A 26,648-nucleotide genomic window follows, 5' to 3' on the forward strand; every position below is an offset into this window, starting at 1 on the left:
TACGATGGTGGACTAGAAGATTCCAGCTGGCGACTCGCAAATCGACAGATTATGTAAATGCCCTAGATTTTTGTTCATGAGATTTTATGCTGTAAATATTATGCTGTACACTCTATGCGTCCTTTACTTCAATTCACCAGAAAACGATGTGATAAGTAAATAAAACGTTCCGCGTCTTCCTAGGCACACCATTTTCTGAAATGCGATGCTGCATGAAGGCTCGGACGTTTTCTACAGTAGACATGCAACAGATTTTTACAAACTTATTGATAATTATTTACATAAAAAACGTAGTAACATAATACGCTAAAACGGCCTAAAGGGTGTAAAATAATTTATCGAAGCCCCATAGAGATTTCTAATCCCATAGAGATAGTCCCGAAAATCGGCGCTTGTGAATTATTACCTATAAGAATACTTGTAAAACTTGAAACGGAAGTGGTGGGGCACATACTGAGGCAAGAGTAGCTTACCTCAGTCACTAACAATTTTATAACACTGCAAATGATATGAACTGTTGAGTGATTTTTCTTAACAGCAGCTACTCTGTACACTCCTTACTGCCCCACGTCTTCCGTTTTAAATTTTATAAATATCGTCATAACTGCAACAAATTCACACCCGCAGTTTTTCAGGACAATCTATGAGGAGATAGGAATCTACTTGGGGACAGGAGCAATTAATTTCTACTTATTTGCCCGTTTTAAAAGTGTGTTGTATTAGAAAGATTTTTATTTCCATAATTATTTTCTTTTTTATAGTCTTGTGTGTGTGCAATTTTTCAACCGATTTTAACGATTTTGATCAGATTATAAGAGAGAAACGTGGTAAATTTAAGGATTATTACAGTTTATCTTGGCCTTAGTTAACCAATATACTGTTTCCTCCTAAGTATATCTCGCGAAAAGATCGTGAACGTAAAAAAATTAGAGATTTTGGAGCTCACGTGGAGGCTTACCAGCTATCATCCTTACTGCAGAACATTCGTGATGGCAACAGGAAACGGGGGAAATCGCAGTGGTACGCAAATTATCCTCTGCCGCACACCAGCCAAGAAATTGAATTAATATTGCAGTATCATTCAGTTCTGAGCTACATTGAAATCGGGAACTTAGTGTCAATTTTTTTTATTTTTTTATATTACACGTCTAGTGCCGTAGAAACAATTGAGGAGCAGACCTCCAAGGCAAGGGAAAGTGTCAGTACACGAAATAACAAAATAAAATAACAGATAAAATAAAATGTTTATGAACCCAAAAAAAGATAAGTCATAAGTTTATGTAAACGCAATCAAGAATATAACCCAGGAATCGGCTTAATTTTTCAAGGAACTCCTTGACACAATAGAAGGAGTGATTCATGAGGAAACTCTTCAGTTTCGATTTGAAAGCGCGTAAATTACTGCTAAGAATTTTGAATTCTTGTGATAGCTTATTGAAAATGGATGAAGCGGTATACTGTACGCCTTTCTGCACCAGAGTAAAAAAAGTGCGATCCAACCGCAGATTGGATTTTTACTTAGTATTAACTGAGTGAAAGCTGCTAATTCTTTAACAAGAAACGACGGTAAAGAATATGTATATTGAGCGGCCAATGTCAGAATACTCAGATTGGTGAACAGAGATCGACAAGAGGTTCGTGAACTTACATTACTTATTGCCCGAACTGCCCATTTCTGAGCCAAAAATATTCTTTGAAAATGGGAAGAGTAAGCCCAAAATATAGTACCATATGTCATAAGCGAATAAAAATAAGCAAAGCAGACTACTTTTCGTGTCGAACTATCACTTACTTCAGATACCTGTCGAATAGTAAAAATGGCAGCATTAAGTCTTTGAACAAGGTCCTGAACGTGGGCTTTCTACGACAGTTTACTATCTTTTGAACACCTATAAATTTGAACTGTTCGTTTTCACTAATCATATGCCCATTCCGTGAAACTAAAACGTCGGGTTTTGTTGAATTGTGTATTAAGAAATGTAAAAACTGAGTATTAGTGTGATTTAGTGTTAGTTTATTTTCTACAAGGCATGAACTTATGTCTTGAACCGCACTATTTGAAACAGAGCCAGTGTTGCACACCACATCCTTTACTACCAAGCCAGTGTCATCAGCAAACAGAAATATTTTAGAATTACCCGTAATACTAGAGGGCATATCATTTATATAAGTAAGGAACAAGAGTGGCCCCAGCACTGATCCCTAGGGCACCCCACATTTAACAGTGCCCCACTCTGACCCCTCATCATAGCCATTCTCAACATTGTGGAGAATGACCTTTTGCTGTCTGCTATTAAAGTAAGTGAGTTACTCCCTGTATTCCGTAATGGTCCAACTTACGGAGCAATATTTTGTGATCAACACAATCAAACGCCTTAGTTAAGTCAAAAAATATGCCTAGTGTTCGAAACCTTTTGTTTCATCCATCCAGTACCTCACAGAGAAAAGAGAATATAGAATTTTCAGTTGCTAAACCACTTCTAAAGCCAAAGTCAATGTGGATTATGAGTTACGCTGCTAAAAAGCTAGTTGCATTTCTTTCACAAGTTGCTGTTAGTTTTCTCTAGCGTATTTGGCTCCCCTCCTCCAATATCTTGAATTTTTAATAGTGTTTGCGAAGATAGAGCAGAAGGCTTACAAACAGGATATCTTTCAGCTTTCAACTGCACTGCTACTCTAACAGATGGGCGACAGTCACCATATCCACCTGAACGGCCGTCGTGGACATTGTGAGTATCTGAATAGGTTGACGAGCAAGTTGTGTGATCGCTACTCCGCTACAGAGAAAGCATGGTCGCCAGTTCGTGTCTAACGCGCTGCTGTTCGTACCTTGACCGCTGCGGGGTAGTTGGTCGTTTTAATAAATATGCAAGTTCAGCCCTCTCTCGTATTGTTGATGTAGAGCGCTGTCTTCAAACTGTCTCGGACTCTAGCAGCAAAAAGTATGAAAAAAACGGTCGGAAAATATTTTTCGTGGCGAGGATATAAAAACCCCAGTTTTCGTGCAGCTCTCATGTATTGACAGATAAAGGGGTAGAGTTCTCAGCTGCTGTTAGAATAACTGGTGTTGTAGTACATAGCTTTAAATTAGGTATGATTCTCCCACAGCAGGTTATTTAAGAAGTCAGACTAAAAGTTTTACTCCTGCAAGGTTTCTAAATGCAGTGCTTTTTTCAGCTCTATTTATTCTGTCTTGACAGCACTTTTCATACATGATGTATCCGTTAGTGTATCTTAAGTCTTCAGGTGATTGATATTAATACATGAAAATTCTTTTTGCTACAATTCTCCCTTTTGCAGGAATCCTATATGATTTCCCACCCTTTTGGCCTCGAGAAGAATTGCGGAAAGCACAGCGCTGTGGTATTACTTCACTTGTAGCTTCGGAAAATACATATGACCCCCAATAACGCACACTTAACAGGAGGGCCCGATGCGGGATGAAGTGTCACGTGTTGCGATTTAAGCCATTAAGTTATTTGACTGTTTTCTGGAAATTGTCTTAAATGATTAATCATACCGTTTTATGCTCCTAACATGCTTTTTTTCCTCTTGAATTTCAGTACTCTTTTTGTGGTGTCACCGCCAGACACCACACTTGCTCGGTGGTAGCCTTTAAATCGGCCGCGGTCCGTTTGTATACGTCGGACAGCGTGTCGCCACTATCAGTGATTGCAGACCGAGCGCCGCCACACGGCAGATCTAGTCTAGAGAGACTCCCTAGCACTCGCCCAGTTGTACAGCCGACTTTGCTAGCGATGGTTCACTGTCTACATACGCTCTCATTTGCAGAGACGACAGTTTAGCATAGCCTTCAGCTATGTCATTTGCTACGACCTAGCAAGGCGCCATATTCAGTTACTATAAGAAATATCTTCAAGAATGTATTCTGAACAGATAATATTGTGACTCTTGTACCGTGAAGAACGACGTTCATCATTAATGGATTAAAGTTAAGTACCAAACTAATTACGTCCGCTTTCTGAATTCTCATTCCTTGTCATGTTCCAGACCTCACGTCAGTATAGTTCTTCCCTCCTCACGTCAGCCTGCGTGAGCTAAAACGCGTACATTTCGGCCTCCACTCGGACCACGGTGTTGGCTCTTCTGCTAACACAAAACTTTTGTAAAAACGGAAATAAAATTCATGTAATTTGAAAGCCCGCTAAAACGCTCCATTCGAGTCATATGATGCCTGTGACGTCACTGGCTAGTTCGCTGCTCCTACTTTCAAAATGCTGATTCACAGTATTGTCTTCTTTTGAAATTTACGTTTCGAAAAATGAGTTTCAAGTGGTGTGTAGTACCATACTGTACAAATACATCTATAAAAAGTCCTTAAATGTTGTTTTTTAGTGTTCCAGAAAATGAGAAGATGCGTCAAATTTTGTTGCAATGTACCGGCAAATTTCCACCACGTCGATGCACAAATTCACTAACTTAGTCAAAAATATGTTGTGTTGTGAAGTTAACATTAACTTACCTCCGAGATATGCTCTCCCACTGTTACAACGAAGGATAGCGACATTCAACGAAATAACCTCCTAGTGAAAATTGTCCTTTTACCTTCCTGTACCTCAATTATTCGGTAGCTCAGATGTTAGAACGGTAATTCGTCGAATTTTAAATGATGCACATAGATCGTTGGTTGGACTCCAATCCGAAAGAATATTTTAACTTATTTGTAAAACTACTCGACGGTCCTGTCATTTTAAAACCAAATCACAACTACAAAACTTCACCACACCGAGCAGACACAGAATATTACTGTGTTTTCCTTGCTCTTTTCACGTGCTTACATTTGCAATCGCTGTTCACACACATCATGTTCAAAAAGACTGTTACCATAGATTTTTTGCTTTATTAGAAACAATGTTTTTTATCTTCATACTGTCCAGCTAGGATCCTTGCTGTTTAAACTTTTGCACTTTCATCATCTTACATAAAGATGAAGTAAGTCTGCTTCAGATGCTAACGTTAATTTACACTCACCAACATCACAGTCCTTACGTTTGTTTCACCTGCATGTTGTAAACGCTTTCTGCCTCTCCATATAACCTCATCGTCCTACAACTCGTTGTATTGTGGGCATATGGTGATATCTTCAATTCTAGCAGTGCTTTCCAAAAAAAGTGAATTGCATGTTCGCACAGTAAATCCCTTTATCCTCTGTTGCCCATTTCTCAGACTAAGACTAATGTGAAGCTATATATAATACATCCCACAATTGAAACAAGTGCTACAGTCAGTTCTTGCTAAGACTATTCTCGTATTTCGTGTAAAACTTATAGAAAAGTATTTGCCCCTTCGAAGATTCGAGGATGTGACATCTTTGATTTCCTTCGTATATGCTATCCTTTGCGCCAGCGAATGCATAGTGGATATCTCTGCTGTCTTCTACAGGCGAAATCAGCACTACGTTCTGTCGAGAATAATTTTATTGTGCATTGACTGATTGTTGACAATCTAGTTATCATATGCGGGCCCATTTGCAAAACCTCTTAAATTCCTTAGTTTTGAGCGAGTTTCATGATGTTGCGGGGAGCAAGGAAAAGAATGTCTGTCTTTGCACATATCACCGCTCTAAGTGGGTAGAGCATCAAGCATCACCTTTTGCAAGGCTTCCGCTATGGTTCATAACATTCCTCTCTATTGTTACTTAAAAGTTGTAATTGCATTTCTCATTACTAACTAGCTAAACTGTTTTGCAGAAAAAGTACGTAAAAACCTTGTAATGTCGGCTAACGCATCTGTAACACACGTCTTACTGCTAGCCTGTGAAGTCATCAGAGCACCAGTCAGTGACAGAACGTTTTCGATCATGCGACCAGATCTTACTATTGAGTGGTTTTTAAGCTTTAATTACATAAAAATAACAAATATTTGTGAGAATATTGACCATAAATGCAATGTAAATCTTACAATCAACCAGAATAACAACAACCCGATCCATATTTTTAACATACGAAAACAGCCAATCACAAACTGCACTTTGCTACAAACAGAGCGGTAGGACGGCTATACTTCCCCTACACAGAGCTCTAATTGTTATCACAGCAGAGCAAAGGGGCAGGTGGGGACTGTTTTGAACTATGGTTGTGTAAGATACCGGTAGACTTCGAGCCTGGACTACCACTGCCAACTGCAGCAGACAATGGCGTTGTAGCCACTACCAAATTTTTTGTGTACTCAATTTGTTTTGTGTTGTGGACTGCTTGTTTTCTTTTCTTACTTTGAAATGAGTGGAGAGACTAATTCTGGTGCATAAAGGGATTTGAATGCGTCTCTCACCACAACGAGAGGAATCAGCGGCTTCTCTGACCATTATGTCATTTCTGCTTTCGTGGAAACACAGAACGCAGACGTAGGGTGGCAGCCCTTCGAGAGGGAGGCGGGGTTTATTCCCCCGCATCGTTTCTCACCACTCGGGTAGTCAAGGTTCTCGTTTGTTTACGCTCGTGACTGACTGCCACCTCATACTGTCCATGTAATACCTGTGTTACGAGTCTGCATTCGGAACTCTAATGCACACGTTTGTGGGATCAATTTTCCTGACGGGCAGGTGAAGGGTACCGCGCTGTTATCGTGGTATTACATCATCTGATCAAAAATGTCCGGACACCCCTAAGCAATGCGGTAATGACCACTAGATGCAAAGAGAAGCTGTCCCGCCAGTATAAAAGGTGGCGAGAAGTGTTGTGTTGTAAGTAGAGACGCAGCGACAGCAGAACGGGACTGTCACGTGAACTTACAATTAGTCGCACGTGGACCAGTCATCGAATGTCACACGACTGACAAATCCATAAGGCACTTCTCAGCGCATCTAGAGCTTCCCAGGTCCACTTTTGCTGATGTGATTGTCAAGAGGGGACACGAACGAGCAACCACAGGGAAACCAAGAGCAGGCGGACCTCACGTACTGCAGGACAGGAGACGTCGAACATTGCGAAGGGCTGTTGTAAGGAATCGTACGGAATCAGCGGAGGGAATGACTTGTGAGTTCCACAGTGGTGTCAGCAGTCTAACTAGCACAGTGTGGGTAGGGAGGTTAAAAAACTTGGGTACAATGGTCGAACTATTCCTCATGAGCCACACATTTGTACAGTCATGGTAAGCGGCGCTTGAGGTGGTGCAAAAAGCGACGCCGCTGGACATTGGGTGAGAGGAAATAAGTGATTTAGAGTGAGGAACCCTTTGACAATCTGACGGAAGGGTGTGGGTTTTGCAAAGGCCTGGGAAACGTTAACTCCGCCCCCTATCATGTTTAGTGCCAACAATGAAGAACAGAGAGATGGTGTCGAGGTACGGGGATGTTTTTCGTGGTTAGCGTGTGGTCCCCGCACTGGACTTGTGAAAACGCTAAATGGAGGAGGACGTGAACACATTTCACAGCGCCGGCCGCGGTGGTCGAGCGGTTCTAGGCGCTTCAGTCCGGAAGCGCGCAACTGCTACGGTCGCAGGTTCGAATCCTGCCTCGGGCATGGATGTATGTGATGTCCTTAGGTTAGTTAGGTTTAAGTAGTTCTAAGTTCTAGAAACCACTGCATTAAAGACACGTAACGTGTATCCACAGGACGACACGTAACGTGTATCCACAGGACATGTGGCCTGTAATTGAAGAAGTGTCATGATGATCTCTCCATTGGCAAAAGATTCCGGAATAGTCCCCCATTCGGATCTCCGGGAGGGGACTGCCAAGGGGGAGGTTACCATGAGAAAAAGATTGAATAATCAATGAAAGGATAACGTTCTACGAGTCGGGGCGTGGAATGTCAGAAATCTGAAAAGGGAAATGCAAGGGCTCAATCTATATAGTAGGGGTCAGTCAAGTGAAGTGGAAGGAAGACAAGGATTTCTGGTCAGATGAGTATCGGGTAATATCAACAGCAGCAGAAAATGGTATAACAGGTGTAGGATTCGTTATGAATAGGAAGGTAGGGCAGAGGGTGTGTTACTGTGAACAGTTCTGTGACCGGGTTGTTCTAGTCAGAATCGACAGCAGACCAACACCGACAACGATAGTTCAGGTATACATGCCGACATCGCAAGCTGAAGAGGAACAGATAGAGAAAGTGTATGAGGATATTGAAAGGGTAATGCAGTATGTAAAGGGGGACGAAAATCTAATAGTCTTGGGCGACTGGAATGCAGTTGTAGGGGAAGGAGTAGAAGAAAAGGTTACAGGAGAGTATGGGCTTGGGACAAGGAATGAAAGACGAGAAAGACTAATTGAGTTCTGTAACAAGTTTCAGCTAGTAACAGCGAATACCCTGTTCAAGAATCACAAGAGGAGGAGGTATACTTGGAAAAGGCCGGGAGATACGGGAAGATTTCAATTAGATTACATCATGGTCAGACAGAGATTCCGAAATCAGATACTGGATTGTAAGGCGTACGCAGGAGCAGATATAGACTCAGATCACAATATAGTAGTGATGAAGAGTAGGCTGAAGTTCAAGACATTAGTTAGGAAGAATCAGTACGCAAAGAAGTGGGATACGGAAGTACTAAGGAATGACGAGATACGTTTGAAGTTCTCTAACGCTATAGATACAGCAATAAGGAATAGCGCAGTAGGCAGTACAGTTGAAGGGGAATGGACATCTCTAAAAAGGGCCATCACAGAAGTTGGGAAGGAAAACATAGGTACAAAGAAGGTAGCTGCGAAGAAACCATGGGTAACAGAAGAAATACTTCAGTTGATTGATGAAAGGAGGAAGTACAAACATGTTCCGGGAAATTCAGGAATACAGAAATACAAGTCGCTGAGGAATGAAATAAATAGGAAGTGCAGGGAAGCAAAGACGAAATGGCTGCAGGAAAAATGTGAAGACATCGAAAAATATATGATTGTCGGAAGGACAGACTCAGCATACAGGAAAGTCAAAACAACCTTTGGTGACATTAAAAGCAACGGTGGTAACATTAAGAGTGCAACGGGAATTCCACTGTTAAATGCAGAGGAGAGAGCAGATAGGTGGAAAGAATACATTGAAAGCCTCTATGGGAGTGAAGATTTGTCTGATGTGATAGAAGAAGAAACAGGAGTCGATTTAGAAGAGATAGGGGATCCAGTATTAGAATCGGAATTTAAAAGAGCTTCGGAGGACTTACGGTCAAATAAGGCAGAAGGGATAGATAACATTCCATTAGAATTTCTAAAATCATTGGAGGAAGTGGCAACAAAACGACTATCCACGTTGGTGTGTAGAATATATGAGTCTGGCGACATACCATCTGACTTTCGGAAAAGCATCATGCACGCAATTCCGAAGACGGCAAGAGCTGACAAGTGCGAGAATTATCGCACAATCAGCTTAACAGCTCATGCATCGAAGCTGCTTACAAGAATAATATACAGAAGAATGGAAAAGAAAATTGAGAATGCGCTAGGTGACGATCAGTTTGGCTTTAGGAAAAGTAAAGGGACGAGAGAGGCAATTCTGAGGTTACGGCTAATAATGGAAGCAAGGCTACAGAAAAATCAAGACACTTTCATCGGATTTGTCGACCTGGAAAAAGCGTTCGACAATATAAAATGGTGCAAGCTGTTCGAGTTTCTGAAAAAAGTAGGGGTAAGCTATAGGGAGAGACGGGTCATGTACAATATGTACAACAACCAAGAGGGAATAATAAGAGTGGACGATCAAGAACGAAGTGCTCGTATTAAGAAGGGTGTAAGACTAGGCTGTATGTAGCCTTTCGCCCCTACTCTTCAATCTGTACATCGAGGAAGCAATGATGGAAACAAAAGAAAGGTTCAGGAGTGGAATTAAAATACAAGGTGAAAGGATATCAATGATACGATTCGCTGATGACATTGCTATCCTGAGTGAAAGTGAAGAAGAATGAAATGATCTGCTGAACGGAATGAACAGTCTGATGAGTACACAGTATGGTTTGAGAGTAAATCGGAGAAAGACGAAGGTAATGAGAAGCAGTAGAAATGAGAACAGCGAGAGACTTAACATCAGGATTGATGGTCACGAAGTCAATGAAGTTAAGGAATTCTGCTACCTAGGCAGTAAAATAACCAATGACGGACGGAGCAAGGTGGACATCAAAAGCAGACTCGCTATGACAAAAAAGGCATTTCTGGCCAAGAGAAGTCTACTAATATCAAATACCGGCCTTAATTTGAGGAAGACATTTCTGAGGATGTACGTCTGGAGTACAGCATTGTATGGTAGTGAAACATGGACTGTGAGAAAACCGGAACAGAAGAGAATCGAAGCATTTGAGATGTGGTGCTATAGACGAATGTTGAAAATTAGGTGGACTGATGAGGTAAGGAATGAGGAGGTTCTACGCAGAATCGGAGTGGAAAGGAATATGTGGAAAACACTGATAAGGAGAAGGGACAGGATGATAGGACATCTGCTAAGACATGAGGGAATGACTTCCATGGTACTAGAGGAAGCTGTAGAGGGCAAAAACTGTAGAGGAAGACAGAGATTGGAATACGTCAAGCAAATAATTGAGGACGTAGGTTGCAAGTGCTACTCTGAGATGAAGAGTTTAGCACAGGAAAAGAATTCGTGGCGGGCCGCATCAAACCAGTCAGTAGACTGACGACAAAAAAAAAAAAGTTCTAGAGGACTGATGACCTCAGATGTTAAGTCACATAGTGCTCAGACCCATTTGAACATTTCACATTACTGAGTACAGTAGAGGAACAGTTCGGAAAAGTTGATTGTTTCTATCAGCTTAACAATATACCCCGTCATAAAGCAGCATCTATCAGGCAACGGTTTGTAGGCAGTAACGTTCCTGAAATGGAGTTGGCTACCCAGAGTTCTGACGCGAAGCAGCGATATAATTTGGGGATGAATTGGAACGTCGACTTCGCTGCGGACTACCATCACTACCATCTCTGTTTTCGGCTCTTTTAAAAAAGAGAGGGTCGTCATTCCACCACAGATATTCAAACACCTTACTGTAAGTGTCCTCAGGAGACCTTAAATCTTCATAAAGGCGAATGATGGACCCACGACATATTAAAGTTAACTAATAGATGTCCGAATGCTTTTGGTCAGGTACTGTGCATCGAAGCCTGTGTCAGCTTAAAAACTGCAGCTTGACGGCTTTATCTGTCATTACTAGCTGTTGTGGTCCTTGGTTGACGGAATTCCAATTCCGCCTCTGGAAGGAGGCGTAGGTGCCACTCGCGTTTGCATATTAGGAGCACGCTAATACTCGTCGCCTTTCTCTGCCTCCGAGGTGTCTACGTAGTGCCGACCGGAGTGGCCGTGCGGTTCTAGGCGCTGCAGTCCGGAGCCGAGCGACCGCTACGGTCGCAGGTTCGAATCCTGCCTCGGGCATCGATGTGTGTGACGTCCTTAGGTTAGTTAGGTTTTTAGTAGTTCTAAGTTCTAGGCGACTGATGACCTCAGAAGTTAAGTCGCATAGCGCTCAGAGCCATTTGAACCATTTGTCTACGTAGTCCAGTCATCTGGTACTCAAAGTCGACCCTTGCCGGTAAGTTTTGGGGGAGTTCTTTCGTTGTCTTATTTCTGTCTGTGCTTTGTAGTGCTGAACACGAATTTCTAGTTCACCACACAAAAAAGTTTCCTGATATAGAAAAAAAATGGTAAAAACACTAAAAAGTGAAAATCACTTTTATGATCAATTTTTGTATAAAGCTAAAAAATATTCAGTTACCAGTTACCGGTGAAAAGCACCCAGAACAAAGATAAAGAATACAGGATGCCCCAGGAGGAATGGTGAGTATACAGGAATCCGACAGGAAAGATCAGTCGATGACTGTACAGTAAACATGGGCTCTAAAGTGCGTACTTTAAGAGCTATGAGTACTTGTTCGGTAGAATAGATGTGTTTCATTGCAGCAAAGATGAACATGTGCTCATAGCTCTTACGGTACGCACTTTAGGGTCAATGTTTACTAGACATTTTTACTTTGAATGATCGTTTCTGTCTCCTGATACTCGCCATCTCTCCTGGAACACCCTATATAAAATTTCTTAACAGTTACTTCCCTGTGACTTCGTCAGATGACTCATGCGGGAGTAAATACATACTGAAAAATCATATCGTTTGTCCGTGACAGCATATTCAAACGTATGTTCCCATTTGTTTCTGACGTATTAAAAAGATTGCGTTCAGTCACTTTGAACTTGCTGGATAGCTCCTGGTAATGAACAGGAAAGTTCTTCAGCTTCCACTCACATAACTGTCTAAGAAAAGAGAGTTATTACAACTGAAGGAGGTTAAAGTTTAACGCCGAACAGACATTAAGAATGAAACTCTTGTTCGATTGTATAATAGGGGGAAAGGTATCAGCCAAGACCTGATTATACCATCCATCGTGGTCAACATTCGCCTGAAACGAGCTAGGAAAATCACAGAAAATCGTATATCCCTGTTCCCATATATTGTGTGACATGAAGGAAGCGTTTCAGAATGGACCCAAAAGTGATTACCGATACATGAAAGAAAAATTTATTGTCAGAAGTGGGATTCGAACCCACGCCCACAGAAGTGGACTGCGACCTGAACGCAGCGCCTTAGACCGCTCGGCCATCCTGACATGAAACCAATGTTTCTCAAGTTATATTGAGATCACGGCCACCTCAGTTTCCGCAGCACTTTCTCTCGCTCGTGGGCGGCCGCAGGGTGGGGCGACAGGGTGGAGTGGGGGGTTAGGCAAGTGGCAGCGCCGCTGAGGGGAAGGACTGGGCTCGGGGCAAGATCTGTGTTTGGCCTCTTCTTCAAAAATACCACCAGATTTTGTTGCTATTTTGAAAGATAGGTTTGACGTGATTTAAACATAACGCAAATTCGACGATACTGGGACTATACAAAAAATACTCATTCGGATGAAATGTAGAATATGTATGATTCTTATTAAACACTAAGTGTATTTTCATAAATGACATCGGTTCGTGCTCGACAATATACAGAACCAATATGTTCCAAAAACGACGGGCTTTAAAATGTGGTTTTGTAGGGGGTCATATTTACAGGCGGCTATTGATTACAGGGACAGCGCTCTGCCTAGCGACCATTTACATACCTATCGCAAGAATTGGCATACTGTAACTATCTTACAGTACAAGTCAATATTTGAACATTACACACTTCCTCCAGCCCAAGCAAATCAAGGAAGTTATTTGTTCTTCTGCGTTACGTGTGGTTTAGGGTAGACAGTAGGCGACTCCTAAGAAAACCCCTAAAAACCGCTATTCAAGGGTACGAAAAAGACCAGTTGTAGGGATGGTCACTTCAGCAATTTCTATTCATGGCAGATCGTCGAAAATTTTACCATATTTTCTTAAGATGATATTCTTGGGAAACTTTGCAGTTTTTTAATATCATTATCCGTTACCAAGACCGTAATCCGGTCTGAGACGTAACTGTAGTTTTAGCCGACATCGTGGGCACATGGAAAGGGTTCTAGAGTAATTGCAGGTGTTCTGAGGTGATCAAACTATCCCATTTGTCAGAATTTTTTCATCAATAAAACTTTACGACACGCTGTCTCTAAACAATGGGCATTTAACGCCTATATAAAAACGCCCACAGTGGTACTACAGTGAAAGAATTGGGCTGAAAGGGTCTTAACATGCCTAAAAGGACATAAAATGACTATTGAAAATTAAGTACAAATTCAGTAAAATATTTCTAATAACCTTTTTGGTCTTTATAATACAAATCGTAAGAAAAATGAAAAGGAAACGATTTCGTGTTAACCCTATCTTATGTATACTTACTGGCTGTTAGTGTGTGTCAAATTACATGTATCGAAATATGTAAATAAACTGTCAAAATTTTATTGACCAATAGGATTCGCGTTATAAAAGCAGCACACCCTGCTGTAGTAGGGGAAAGAAAGGAACCAGCGGGGAAAGTCTCCTGCCAGAAAACAAAAGAAGCGAATATGATCCTCTTTAATACACTCTGACAGTAAAAGTGGGGAACTATTGCCTCAATCCTCATTACGCATCCCTCACCAAAAATTCTGACATGCGCTCATTTTCACACCTTTTTGTGCTGAAAGAGAGTAGCAACTCCACGCTGTGATGGCGTTGGTTTCACAGCTTGCCGCTGCAGTCGATGGGCATCACTGCTGTGGGCCCGCCGTAGGCATCCAACGGACATCCAGCACGTCTGAGTCCGCCGATCGTGCAGCCCAGGTACTGCTCGCACAGAGGTTGAACCCTCACCCGCAGCACAGACAAAGATATGTTACTCTGTGCCCGCAGTCTAACGGGAGGTCTCCTTCAGGGCGTGGCAGGCAGCGCAAGACTTACCAGGGGGCCGAACGTGATGCCTCCCTCGTTAGTCTGACAAACAGGTTCCACGTGCTGTCTGTGGCTGACACTGTCCGACAGCCAGATGCCGTCGCCTGTCTTGCTTCAGAGGAAACCTCTCAGCCTACAAGATCGCAGTCACAGAGTCACTGGTAGTTGCGAGCTCCAGTGTTAAGTCGCGTTATGGGGCCCCTTAGTGGCATGGTTCTCAACGAGGAGAAGAAAGCCAATGTGCACGCCGTGTGCACGCCAGGTGGAGTCATTCCAGACGTGGAACAGGTAATTCTAGATGCCATGAAGAGCACACGGTGCACCCAATTACAGGTGGTGACCCACTTCCTGTATCAGTGGGTGTCGCTTTGGATTGGAAGGGATTCCCTCTGTTTTCGAGCGGCTATCAGAAGTGGTACAGGCTGCCAATCTTGCTTCTTCCATTTGCAGCACAGTCGACAGGACCGATTGCAGACCTCTGGCACAGAACCGAGTGGAGAGTCTGAATCAGACGGTTCACTGACAGTGTAGTTAGCAGATTCCTCGACTTGCGCCATACGGTGGTTGGGTTTTGGTTTCACTGAATAGCTCTGGAGTCCACTACACGACAGAGGCGACTACATGGGTAGCAGTGCCGTGTGGCGTGGACTGGGCGATTTTTTAGGTTAGAGTGTCTCGGGGAAACAAAAAAGGGTTTCCATCTCAAAGGGAGCAGGTAGAACATAGGAAGAACATAGCTCCAGTAACCATCGGTATAACAGTTGTAAATTGTCGTAGCTGTGCTGGGTAGGTACCAGAGCTCCAAGCGCTAATAGAAAGCTCTGTTGCTCAAATCGTTATAAGCACTGAAAGGTGTCTAAGGCCGGAGATAAGTTCAGCTGAAATTTCTGCGAAAGGCCTAACAGTGTTCAGAAAGGATAGGCTAAATATAGTTGGCAGTGGCGTGTTTGTTGTTGTTAAGAGTAGTTTACCTTGTAGCTAAATTGAAGCAGATAGTCCCTGTGAGTTAGTATGGTTAGAGCTCATTCTTGTCAATCGTAATAAAATAATAACTGGATAATTTTACCGACCTTCCAATTCAGATGATGCAATTGCTGAAAGGTTCAAAGAAACTCTGAGTCTAATTTGAAACACGTACCAGACTCATACAATTATAGTTGGTGCTGCCTTCAATTTACCCTCGATAGGTTAGCGAAAATACATGTTTAAATTCGGAGGTACGTATAAAACATTGTGCGACATTGTGCTAAACACATTCTCTAAAAATTATTTCGAGCAGTTCGTGAGCCAACTCGAATAGTAAACGGTTGTGAAAAGACACTTGACCTCTTAGCAACAAATAATCCTGAACTAATAACGAGCATCAAATAGGATACAGGTATTAGTGAACAGGGGTAGCGAGACTGAATACTGCAATTCCCAAATCCTCCAAAAATAAACGAAAAATACACTACTGGCCATTAAAATTGCTACACCAAGAAGAAATGCAGGTGATAAACGGGTATTCATTGGACAAATATATTGTACTAGAACTGACACGTGATTGCATTTTCACGCAATTTGGGTACATAGATCCTGAGAAATCAATACCCAGAACAACCACCTCTGGCCTTAATAACGGCCTTAATACGCCTGGGCATTGAGTCAAATAGAGTTGGATGGCGTTTACAGGTACGGCTGCCCATGCAGCTTAAACACGATACCACAGTTCATCAAGAGTAGTGACTGGCGTATTGTGACGAGCCAGTTGCTCGGCCACCATTGACCAGACGTTTTCAATTGGTGAGAGATCTGGAGAATGTGCTGGCCAGAGCAGCAATCGAACATTTTCTGTATCCAGAAAGGCCCGTACAGGACCTGCAACATACGGTCGTGCGTTATCCTGCTGAAATGTAGGGTTTCGTAACACATCTGAAATGTAACGTCCACTGTTCAAAGTGTCGTCGATGCGAACAAGAGGTGACCGAGACGTGTAACCAATGGCACCCCATACCATCACGCCGGGTAATACGACAGTATGGCAATGACGAATAACGCTTCCAATGTGCGTTCACAGCGATGTCGCCAAACACGGATGCGACCATCATGATGCTGTAATCAGAAGCTGGATTCATCCGAAAAAATAACGTTTTGCCATTCGTGCAGCCAGGTTCGTCGTTGAGTACACCATCGCAGGCGCTCTTGTCTGTGATGGAGCGTCAAGGGTAACTGCAACCATGGAACCATGGTCTCCGAGCTGGTAGTCCATGCTGCTGCAAACGTCGTCGAACTGTCCGTGCAGGTGGTTGTTGTCCTGTAAACGTCCCCATCTGTTGGCTCAGGGATCGAGACGTGGGTGCACGATCCGTTACAGTCATGCGGATAAGATGCCTGTCATCTCGACTGCTAGTGATACGAAGCCGTTGGAATCCAGCACGGCGCTCCGTATTACCCTCCTGAACCCACCGATTCCATATTCTGCTAACAGTCATTGGATCTCGACCTACGCGAGCAGCAATGTCGAGATACGATGAACCGCAATCGCGATAGGCTACAATCTGACCTTTATCAAAGTCGGAAACGTGATGGTACGCATTTCTCCTCCTTACACGAGGCATTACAACAACGTTTCACCAGGCAACGCCGGTCAACTGCTGTTTGTGTATGAGAATTCGGTCGGAAGCTTTCATCATGTCAGCACGTTGTTGGCGTCGCCACCGGCGCCAACCTTGTGGGCATGCTCTGAAAAGCTAATCATTTGAATATCACAGAATCTTCTTCCTGCCGGTTATATTTCGCGTCTGTAGCACGTCATCTTCGTGGTGTAGCAATTTTAATGGCCAGTGGTGTATGCCTATTCAAAAAAGAAGATAAAAATTCATTTGACGCCTTCCTCAGAGACAATCTCCACTCCTTCCAAATTAATAATATAAGCGTAGACCAGATGTGGCTTGAATTCAAGTAAATAGGATCGGCAGCAATAGAAAGATTTATACCAAATAATTTAACAGACAACGGAGCTGTTCCTCCTTGGTACACAAAACGGGTCAGAAGACTGTTGTAGAAACAACGAAAAAACATGCCACATTTAAATGGAAGCAAAATCTTTAATATTGGCAATCTTTTACAGAAGCTCGAAATTTAGTGCGGCCTTCAATGCGAGGTGCTTATAATAGTTTCCACAACGAAACTAGCCAGTAAAACCAAAGATATCCTGGTCGTATGTGAAGTATGCTAGTGGCAAGACACAATCAATACCTTCTCTGCTCGATAGCAATGGAAGTACTATAGACGACAATGCTGTCAAAGCACAGTTACTCGACACAGCCTTCCGAAATTCCTTCACCAAAGAAGACGGAGTAAATATTCCAGAATTCGAATCGAGAACACCTGCCAACATGAGTAACGTAGAAGTAGATACCCTCAGAGTAGTGAAGCAACTTAAATCACTAAATAAAAGCATATCTACCGATCCAGACTGTATATCTATTAGGTTCCTTTCAGAGTATGCTGATGCAGTATCTCTATACTTAACAATCATATACAACCACTCGCTGGACGAAGGATCCGTGCGCTACAGTCTGGAACCACGCGACTGCTACGGTCGCAGGTTCGAATCCTGTCTCGGGCATGGATGTGTGTGATGTCCTTAGGTTAGTTAGGTTTAAGTAGTTCTAAGATCTAGGGGACTGATGACCTTAGAAGTTAAGTCCCATAGTGCTCAGAGCCATTTGAACCATTTTTTTGAAGGATCCGTAGCTAAAGCTTGGCTAGTTGCACAGGTCACACCAATATTCAAGAAAGGCAGTAGGAGTAATCCACTAAATTACAGGCCCATATCATTAACGTCGATATAGAGCAGGATTTTGGAACAAACATATATTGTGTTCGAACATTATGAATTACCTCGAAGAAAACGGTCTGTTGACACACAAATGGTTTAAATGGCTCTGAGCACTATGGGGTGAAACATCTGAGGTCATCAGTCTCCTAGAAATTAGAACTACTTAAATCTAACTAACCTAATGACATCACACACATCCATGCCCGAGGCAGGATTCGAACCTGCGACCGTAGCGGTCATGCGGTTCCAGTCTGAAGAGCCTAGAACTGCTCGGCCACACCAGTCGGCTATTGACAGACAGTCAACATTGACTTAGAAAACATCGTTCTTGTGAAACACAAGTAGGTTTTTACTGACACGCAGTGTTGAGTGCTATAGACAAGGGATTTCAAATTGATTCTGCGTTTCTAGATATACAGAAGGCTTTTGACACTGTACCTCACGAGCGGCTTGTAATCAAATTGCGTGCTTATGGAATATCGTTTCAGTTATGTGACTGGATTCGTGATTTCCTGTCAGACAGGTCACTGTTCGCAGTAATTAACGGAAAGTGATCGAGTAAAACAGAAGCGATGTCTGGCGTACCCGTAGGTAGTGATATAGGCCCTTTGCTGTTCCTTATCTATATTAACGATTTAGGAGACAATCTGAGCAGCTGTCTTAGGTTGTTTGCAAATGATGCTGTCGTTCATCGACTAGTAAAGTCATCAGAATATGAAAATAAGTTGTAAAGCGATTTAGAAAAGATGTATATATCGTGCAAAAATCGGCTATTGACGCTAAATAACAAAAAGTGTGAGGTGGTAAAAGGAAACCGTTAAATTTCGTGTAGACAGTAAATAAGTCAAATCTAAAGGCCGTAAATTCAACTAAATACTTAGGAATTAGATTATGAACACTCACACTGGAAGGAACACATAGAAAAAGTTGATGGGAAGGCTAACCAAAGACAGCGTTTTATTGGCAGGACACTTAGACAATGTATCCGATTTCCTGATGAGACTACGCTTGTCCGTTCTCTTTTAGAATACTGCTGCGCGGTGTGGGATCCTCACCAGGTAGGATTGACGGAGTACATCGAGGAAGTTCAAAGAAGGGCAGCACGTTTCGTATTATCGCGAAATAGGGAAGAGAGTGTCATTGAAATGATGCAAGATTTGGGGTAGACATCATAAAAACAAGAGCGTTTTTCGTTGCAGCGGAATCTTCTCACGAAGTGTCCATCACCAGTTTTCTCCTCCGAATTGACGTCGACCAACATAGGGAGAAATGATCATATTAAAATAAGAGAAATCAGAGCTCGAACGGAAAGATATAGGTGTTCGTTTCTTTGCGCGCTGTACGAGACTGGAATAATAGAGAATTATTGTGAAGGCAGTTCGATGAACCCTCTGCCAGACACTGGAATACGATTTGTAGAGTATCCATGTAGATGTAAATTATATATCCCACAATCGAAACAACTGCTATAATCAGTTCTTGCTAACGCTATTTTCGTATTTCGTGTAGAATTTTTAAAAATGTATAATACATACAGGATTCGTGCCTGTGATTTTTGTATCTAGAGTCGGACGCTCTATTCGTTACACCAGTTCTTTTTGTTGATCTCATTTTGTTCGTTATTTTTGGTTCTATTTGTTCACGGCATACGTCCCATGACGCTTGTACAAGTTGACTGTCGATCCATAAACTCAGTTTTTTTATTACAGAGGGCGGCTAACGCTCTGACCGAACACGCTGAGCTACCGTGCCGGCCACACCACTGAACGCCCGCTGAAATCAGTGCCTCTGTTGACGGCCTTCTAGAGAGGACGTCGGCACTAATTTTCGCCAAGAATATTTTTTTCGTTTTTTGGGTCGTAGCTCATGACTGATAGTCGGCAATCTAGTTACAATACACTGGTCCAATTCTACGAGTACAATTACTTAGTTTTGAGCGTGTTTATTGATTTTGCACGGAGTAGGGACAAGAATGCCCGTCGTTGCACATATCGCCGCTCTAAATGGGTGGAGTATAAGGCGCATCAATTTTCGCAAGGTTTCCACTGTCAGCGTTCACAAAATTCCTTTCTATTGTTATTTAGAAGTTGTAATTGCGTTTTCCATCACTATATAGCTAAACTGTTTGCAGAAAAAGTACGCAAAAAACTCGCAATTTCGGCTGACGCTCCTATGGCACACGTTTTATTCATAGGCTGTGACGTCACCAGAGTAGCAGCCAATAACAGAGCGTTTTCGATCACCTGACCACATCTTGATATTTAATGAATTGGTTCAAATGCCTCTGAGCACTGTGGGACTTAACAGCTGAGGTCATTAGTCCCCTAGAACTTAGAAGTACTTAAATCTAACTAACCTGAGGACAACAAACACATCTATGCCCGAGGCAGGATTCGAACCTGCGACCGTAGCAGTCGCGCGGTTTCAGACTCCACGCCTAGAACCGCTCGGCCACCGCGGCCGGCGATATTTAATGATTTTTAAGCATTAATTACAATAAAAATAACAGATATTTTGTTAGAATATTGACCGTAAATGCTATTTAAATGTTGTAATAAATCAGAATAGTAATCAAACCATATTTTTAGCGTGGGAAAATAGCCTATTACAAACTGCACTTTGCGACTCGCGGAGGGATAAAGGACGGCTATACTTCCCCTGTACAGAGCTCTGATCGTTACCACAACAGAGCACGGGCAAATGGGCTGCAGTTGAACATATAAACGTACGAATCGTACCTGTGTTACGAGTTTGTTTACTTTCGGAACATTAATACACACGTTTGTGGGATCAGTTTTCCTGACGGGCGGGTGATGAGTGCTGCGCAGTTATCGTGCCATTACATCATCTGGTCAAAAACATCCGGACACGGCAATGCAATGCGGAAATGGCCACGAGAGGCGATCCCAGCAGTAGGAAAGGAGGCGGGGAGTGCTGTGTTGTCAGCGGAGAAACAGCGACGGCGGAACGGGTGGGTCATCGAGTGTCACACGAGTGACAAATCCACCAGGCACTACTCGGCGCTTCTAGAGCTGCCCACGTCGACTTTTGCCAATGTGATTGTCAAGAGGAGACACGAACGAGCAACCACAGGGAAACCGAGAGCAGGCGGACCTCACGTACTGCGGGACAGGATACATCGAACATTGCGGAGGGCTGTTGTAAGGAATCGCACGGAATCAGCGGAAGGAATAACTTGTGAGTTCCACGGTGGTGTCAGCAGTCTAACTAGCACAGTGTGGGAAGTGAGTTTATAAAACTGGAGTAAAAATGGAAATGTCGTGTGGCTAGGGCCTTCCGTCGGGTAGACCGTTCGCCTGGTGCAGGTCTTTCGATTTGACGCCACTTCGGCGACCTGCGTGTCGATGGGGATGAAATGATGATGATTAGGACAACACAACACCCAGTCCCTGAGCGGAGAAAATTTCCGACCCAGCCGGGAATCGAACTAGTCCTCATAAGGCGCACATTTGTGCAGTCACGGTAAGCGGCGCTAGAGGTGGTGCAAAAAGCGACGCCGCTGGGCAGTGGGTGACAGGAAACAAGAGTGATGAACCGCGCTATACCCTTTGAAAGTGAGAAGCATCCACATGCCTTGCTCATACTGTGGCATCAAGCAGTCAGGCCTGCAAGATGAGTGGTCTGCCAACATGAGCTCTAGTACTCACAATTAAGTTACAAGCTATTCTCCTGTTTGAATATTACGCAACGGGTACGGAAACGCACATCTGACTATTAGTAATTTACACAACTCTGACTGTTCACTATGCACTGGCAATACCACATTTTCTTTCTTATTTAACGGCTTTGATCAACACGTGGCCATGGCACTGAATATGAATGGCGCACACATTATAAATTCTGGGTATCGTGACAACATACTATTCGAAGGAAAAGGCCACCAATCTTTTTTTCTTTTCATTATCTCATTTATTCCGATAAATTCTATAACCTAAACACACAAATTCTATAACCTACAACAATAACACATGAGAAATTCCGCCCAGTGGGCATAGCTTTACATTGGTGATTCTCTATCTTATGGTCTCGTAATTATTTACTTCTACAGTGCACTTTCTGGATAGGATGGTTGATTTTTTTTTTTTTTTATATCTCACACTTCGACTCTCACAACCATCATCACGAAACTTTCCTCCAGACCGAGCGGTACAAAAGGAACATGCATAACCCACTACCTCTGAAACTACCTTGCTACTCTCCCATGCAAACCACACATACTTAAATTACATGACATACACCACACTGCAACATAGAATACGACATAAGGAATAGTCACAACATTATAATCAGATCACTTTCAGCTTTCCCACTTCAATTAGTATTCATCCCAGTTCCACACGACACTGCCCCACTTCGTAACTTTTCTTTCCTACTACGAACTCTGGACGTTATATGCACGTCTTCCTGTGCAATGCAAGCCAAGTGGCGTTGCTGGATAGACGGCTGACTCACCTTGCTTCTCTCTCAGAGTATTATAGTTAGAATCAAGCGTCACACGGAAACACAACACGCAAAGTAATATTAAGAACATATTCATCACACACGCGAGTCCTCAACTGATACCATGGACGAGTACTTCTCTTTATCCTTTGTCTCATACACAGATTGAGACGCACACAGTACTCACCACATGGAAGTACTCGTCTCTAATTTCAAGTCCTGCACACGCCATTTCTTAAATATTTCCAACTTATACTACACACGCTAGTAATTAAGCTTAACTTAAGCACTCGGAAGTATTTGAACTTATTGCTACACATGGTTTCATTATGACCGTTTGTCACTTCCGAAGATTACTACGATCCCCTTAATATTACCTGCCTGACATTTAATTCTCCCCACAAAAGTTCCTGAAATAGAGAAATTATTATTCCAAACTATTCGTAAGTATTTCACATGCATACCATGTCTCCACTCTTTTGTCTTTACGGAGCGCACCTAAGACAGCTCTTACCAACACTAGATCCAGCGGCAGAGTGCTGAAATATGGCCGTTCTTCAGGTCCTCTCGCACCTCTGCCGAAGTGGGGGAGCACCTTGCTGCCATATTGGTCAGCCACATTTCAGGCGCTCAAAGCTCCGATAAATTTCATCTCTTTGGTTCCACCAAAGGTGGCCAAAAGATCGTCTCAAAGATGATCATATATTCACATTCACTATCTGCGGTTAGCAGACGATCATACATTCATTCATTTCACAGATCTCACCAAACTGGATGTAGGGATTTATTTTGTGGGAGTGCACATGTGATCAATTAAATAAATAAATTGTCATTCTTTCCCACACTGGTATCCGGCTTCGCTGTATTAATTGAAATTGAGTTATTTTTACAAAAAATATGTTGTTCTGACAAGAATAATGAAGTATGTTGTACCTGTTTTCAATGTCGGGCGGTACTGTACCCTTTCAACAGTCAGACGAAAGGGTGTTGGTTTGGCAAATGCCTGGGAAACGTTAACCCCCCACCATGTTTAGTGCCAACAATGAAGTACAGAGGAGATGGTGTTGAGGTACGGGTATGTTTTTCGTGGTTAGCGTGTGGTCTCCGCATTGTACTTGTGAAAAGCTAAATGGAGAAGGACATGAACTCACTTCACAGCATGGTGTGCTGAGTACAGTAGAGGAACAGTTCATAGATGTTGATTGTTACTATCAGCATGACAATATACCCTGTCATAAAGCAGCATCTGTCAGCCAACGTTCTGTAGGCGGTAACGTTCCTGAAATGTTACTGAAAGTCCGGACCCAAACCAACTGTATACCTTTGGGATGAATTGGAACGTCGACTTCACTGCGGACCGCAGCGTCCAACATAACTGCCATCTCGTCCGCAGCTCGTGGTCTAGTAGCTAGCGTTGCTGCCTCTGGATCACAGGGTCCCAGGTTCGATTTCCGGCCGGATTGGGGGTTTTCTCTGCCTCGGGGCTGGATGTTTATGTTATCCTCATTATTTCATCATCTTCATCATCATTCGTGTCAGTGGAAGGTGTAAAGTTGGACTGTGTAAAAATTGGGACTTTGTACGGGCGCTGATGACTGCGCAATTGAGCGCTCCACAAACCAAACATCATCACTACCTTGCTGGCAGATTAAAACTGTGTGCCCGACCGAGACTCGAACTCGGGACCTTTGCCTTTCGCGGGCAAGTGCTTTACCATCTGACCTACCGAAGCACGACTCACGCCCGGTACTCGCAGCTTTACTTCTGCCAGTATCTCGTCTCCTACCTTCCAAGAGCACTTGCCCGTCCAAGAGCACTTGCAAAGGTCTCGAGTTCGAGTCTCGGTTGGGCACACAGTTTTAATCTGCCAGGAAGTTTCATATCAGCTCACACTCCGCTGCAGAGTGAAAATGTCATCATCACTGCCATCTCTGTTTTCGGCAATTTTGAAGAATAAAGGGTCGTGATCCCATCACAGTCATTCAGACACCTCACTAAAAGTGTCCTCAGCAAACCTCAAGTCTTCACAAAGGTGAAGGGTGGACCCATTCCATATTAAAGTCAACTAACAGGTATCCGGATGCTTTGGATCAGGTACTGCACATCGGAGCCCGTGTCAGCTTACAAACTGCAGCTTGACGGCTTTGTCTGTCACCACTAGCTGTTTTGGTCGTCGGTTGACGGAATCCCCATTCGGCCACAGGGAGGAGGCGGAGGTGCCACTCGCGTCTGCCTACTAAGAGAAGAGCACGCTGATACTCATCGCCTTTTTCTGCCTCCGAGGTGTCTACGTAGTCCAGTCATCTGGTACTCAAAGTCGACCCTTGCCGCTAAGTTTTGGGGGAGTTCTTTCGTTGTCTTATTTCTGTCTGTGCTTTGTAGTGCTGAACACGAATTTCTAGTTCGCCACACAAAAAAGTTGCCTGATATCGAAAAAAAGGTGAAAGCACAAAAGATAGTTAAAATCACATTTCTCGTCGATTTTCAGTTTACAGCTCAAAACTATGCAATTACCATTGTAAAACACCCAGAACAAAAATAAAGAATACAGGATATTCTAGGAGGAACTGTCAGTATTCAGGGATCCGACAGGAACGATCGGTCGATGATTGTACAGTAAAAGTGGGCTCTGAAGTGCATGCCTCAAGAACTATGAGCACTTGTTCGGTAGAATAGATGTGTTTCATAGCACTAAAGATGAACAAGTGCTTATAGTTCTTAAAGTACGCACTTTAGAGCCCATGTTTACTGGACGTTTTTTCCATATTACGTGCAGTAGAAGAGATTTGTTTCACTGTACAGAAGATGAAGAAGTGCTCATAGCTCTAAAGGTTTACACTTTATAGTCAATGTTTACTAGACTTTTTTGCTTCAAATGATCGTTCCTGTCATACTCCTGAATACTGACCTTTCCTCCTGTGACACCTTGTATAAAATTTCTTAAAAATTACTTTCCTGTGAATTTTTGTGTCAGGTGACTCATTCGTGTGCAAATCATGTCGTTTGTCTGTGACAACCCACTGAAGCACATTAACCCATAAATACAAAACCTCACGCTTCCACAACAAAATCAAATTTATTATTGTCAAGTTCAACGAATAAGTCTCAGGTTATTTCTAGTTCAGTAAGTGCTTAAGCAGGTCGTAGATGATATACTCTAAGGTCGTGTACACCAGCAGAAGAATAAAAACGGAGCGATAGTCAGATAGCGCTGTGGCAATGTGCTTTTGGGTAATTATTTTGAGAAGTCCCTGTTTCCGGGTCACTGAGATAACGCTTCCGGTTAAGGAGTGGTGAAGATACCTGTTGTTATGTCTCATTCAAATCTATTGAAAATTCCTGTTTATTTTTGACGTATTAGAAATGTTGCGTACAGTTACTTTGGGCTTTTTGGATAGTTCCTGGTCATGATCAGAAAAGTTCTTCAACTTGCACTCACATGACGATCTAAAAAAAAAAAAAGAGTTATTACAAGTGAAGGAGTAAAGTTTAACGGCGAATCGACATTAGGAATGGAACTCTTTGTTCGACTGGACAAGTAAGAGGGATGGTATCAGCCAAGACCTGCCTAAACTATCTATCGTGGTCAACATTCGCTTCAAACGAGCTTGAAAAATCACAGAAAATCATATCTCCCTATTACCATGCATTGTGTGAAATTAACGAAACGTTTCAGAATAGACCAAAGAGCGATTACCGATAAATGAAAGAAAAACTTATTGTCAGAAGTGGGATTCGAACCCACGCCCACAGAAGTGGACTGCGACCTGAACGCAGCGCCTTAGACCGCTCGGCCATCCTGACATGACGCCTACGTTTGGCAAGCTATATTGAGATCACCGCCACCTCAGTTTACGCAGCACTTTCGCTTGTGGCGGCACGTCGGTACGACAGGCGGCTGCAGGGTGGGGCGACGGTGTGCTGTGGGGGTGGGGGATTAGGCAAGAGGCAGGGCCGCTGAGGGCAACGACTGGGCCCGGGGCAAGATCTTCTGCAAAAAATAGCACCAGATTTTGTTGCTATTTTGAAAGAAAGGTTTGACATGTTTTAAACATAATGCAAATTCGAGGATATTTGAACTAAAAAAAAAAATACTCATTGGA

General features: G+C 42.9%; 1 protein-coding gene and 2 non-coding genes across 3 annotated transcripts in view; 1 reads left to right on the forward strand and 2 right to left on the reverse strand.

Annotated features, from left to right (window-relative positions):
* Positions 1–26,648, forward strand: part of LOC126176656 (gamma-glutamyl hydrolase B-like) — a 196,028-nt gene that overhangs the window by 11,277 nt on the left and 158,103 nt on the right. The window lies entirely within an intron of this gene.
* Trnal-cag (transfer RNA leucine (anticodon CAG)) lies at positions 12,464–12,547 on the reverse strand. Its single transcript has one exon. It is a non-coding gene; the product is annotated as a tRNA-Leu (tRNA).
* Trnal-cag (transfer RNA leucine (anticodon CAG)) lies at positions 26,266–26,349 on the reverse strand. Its single transcript has one exon. It is a non-coding gene; the product is annotated as a tRNA-Leu (tRNA).

The sequence above is a fragment of the Schistocerca cancellata genome, chromosome 3, assembly GCF_023864275.1.
Source record: "Schistocerca cancellata isolate TAMUIC-IGC-003103 chromosome 3, iqSchCanc2.1, whole genome shotgun sequence".
NCBI lineage: Eukaryota > Metazoa > Arthropoda > Insecta > Orthoptera > Acrididae > Schistocerca > Schistocerca cancellata.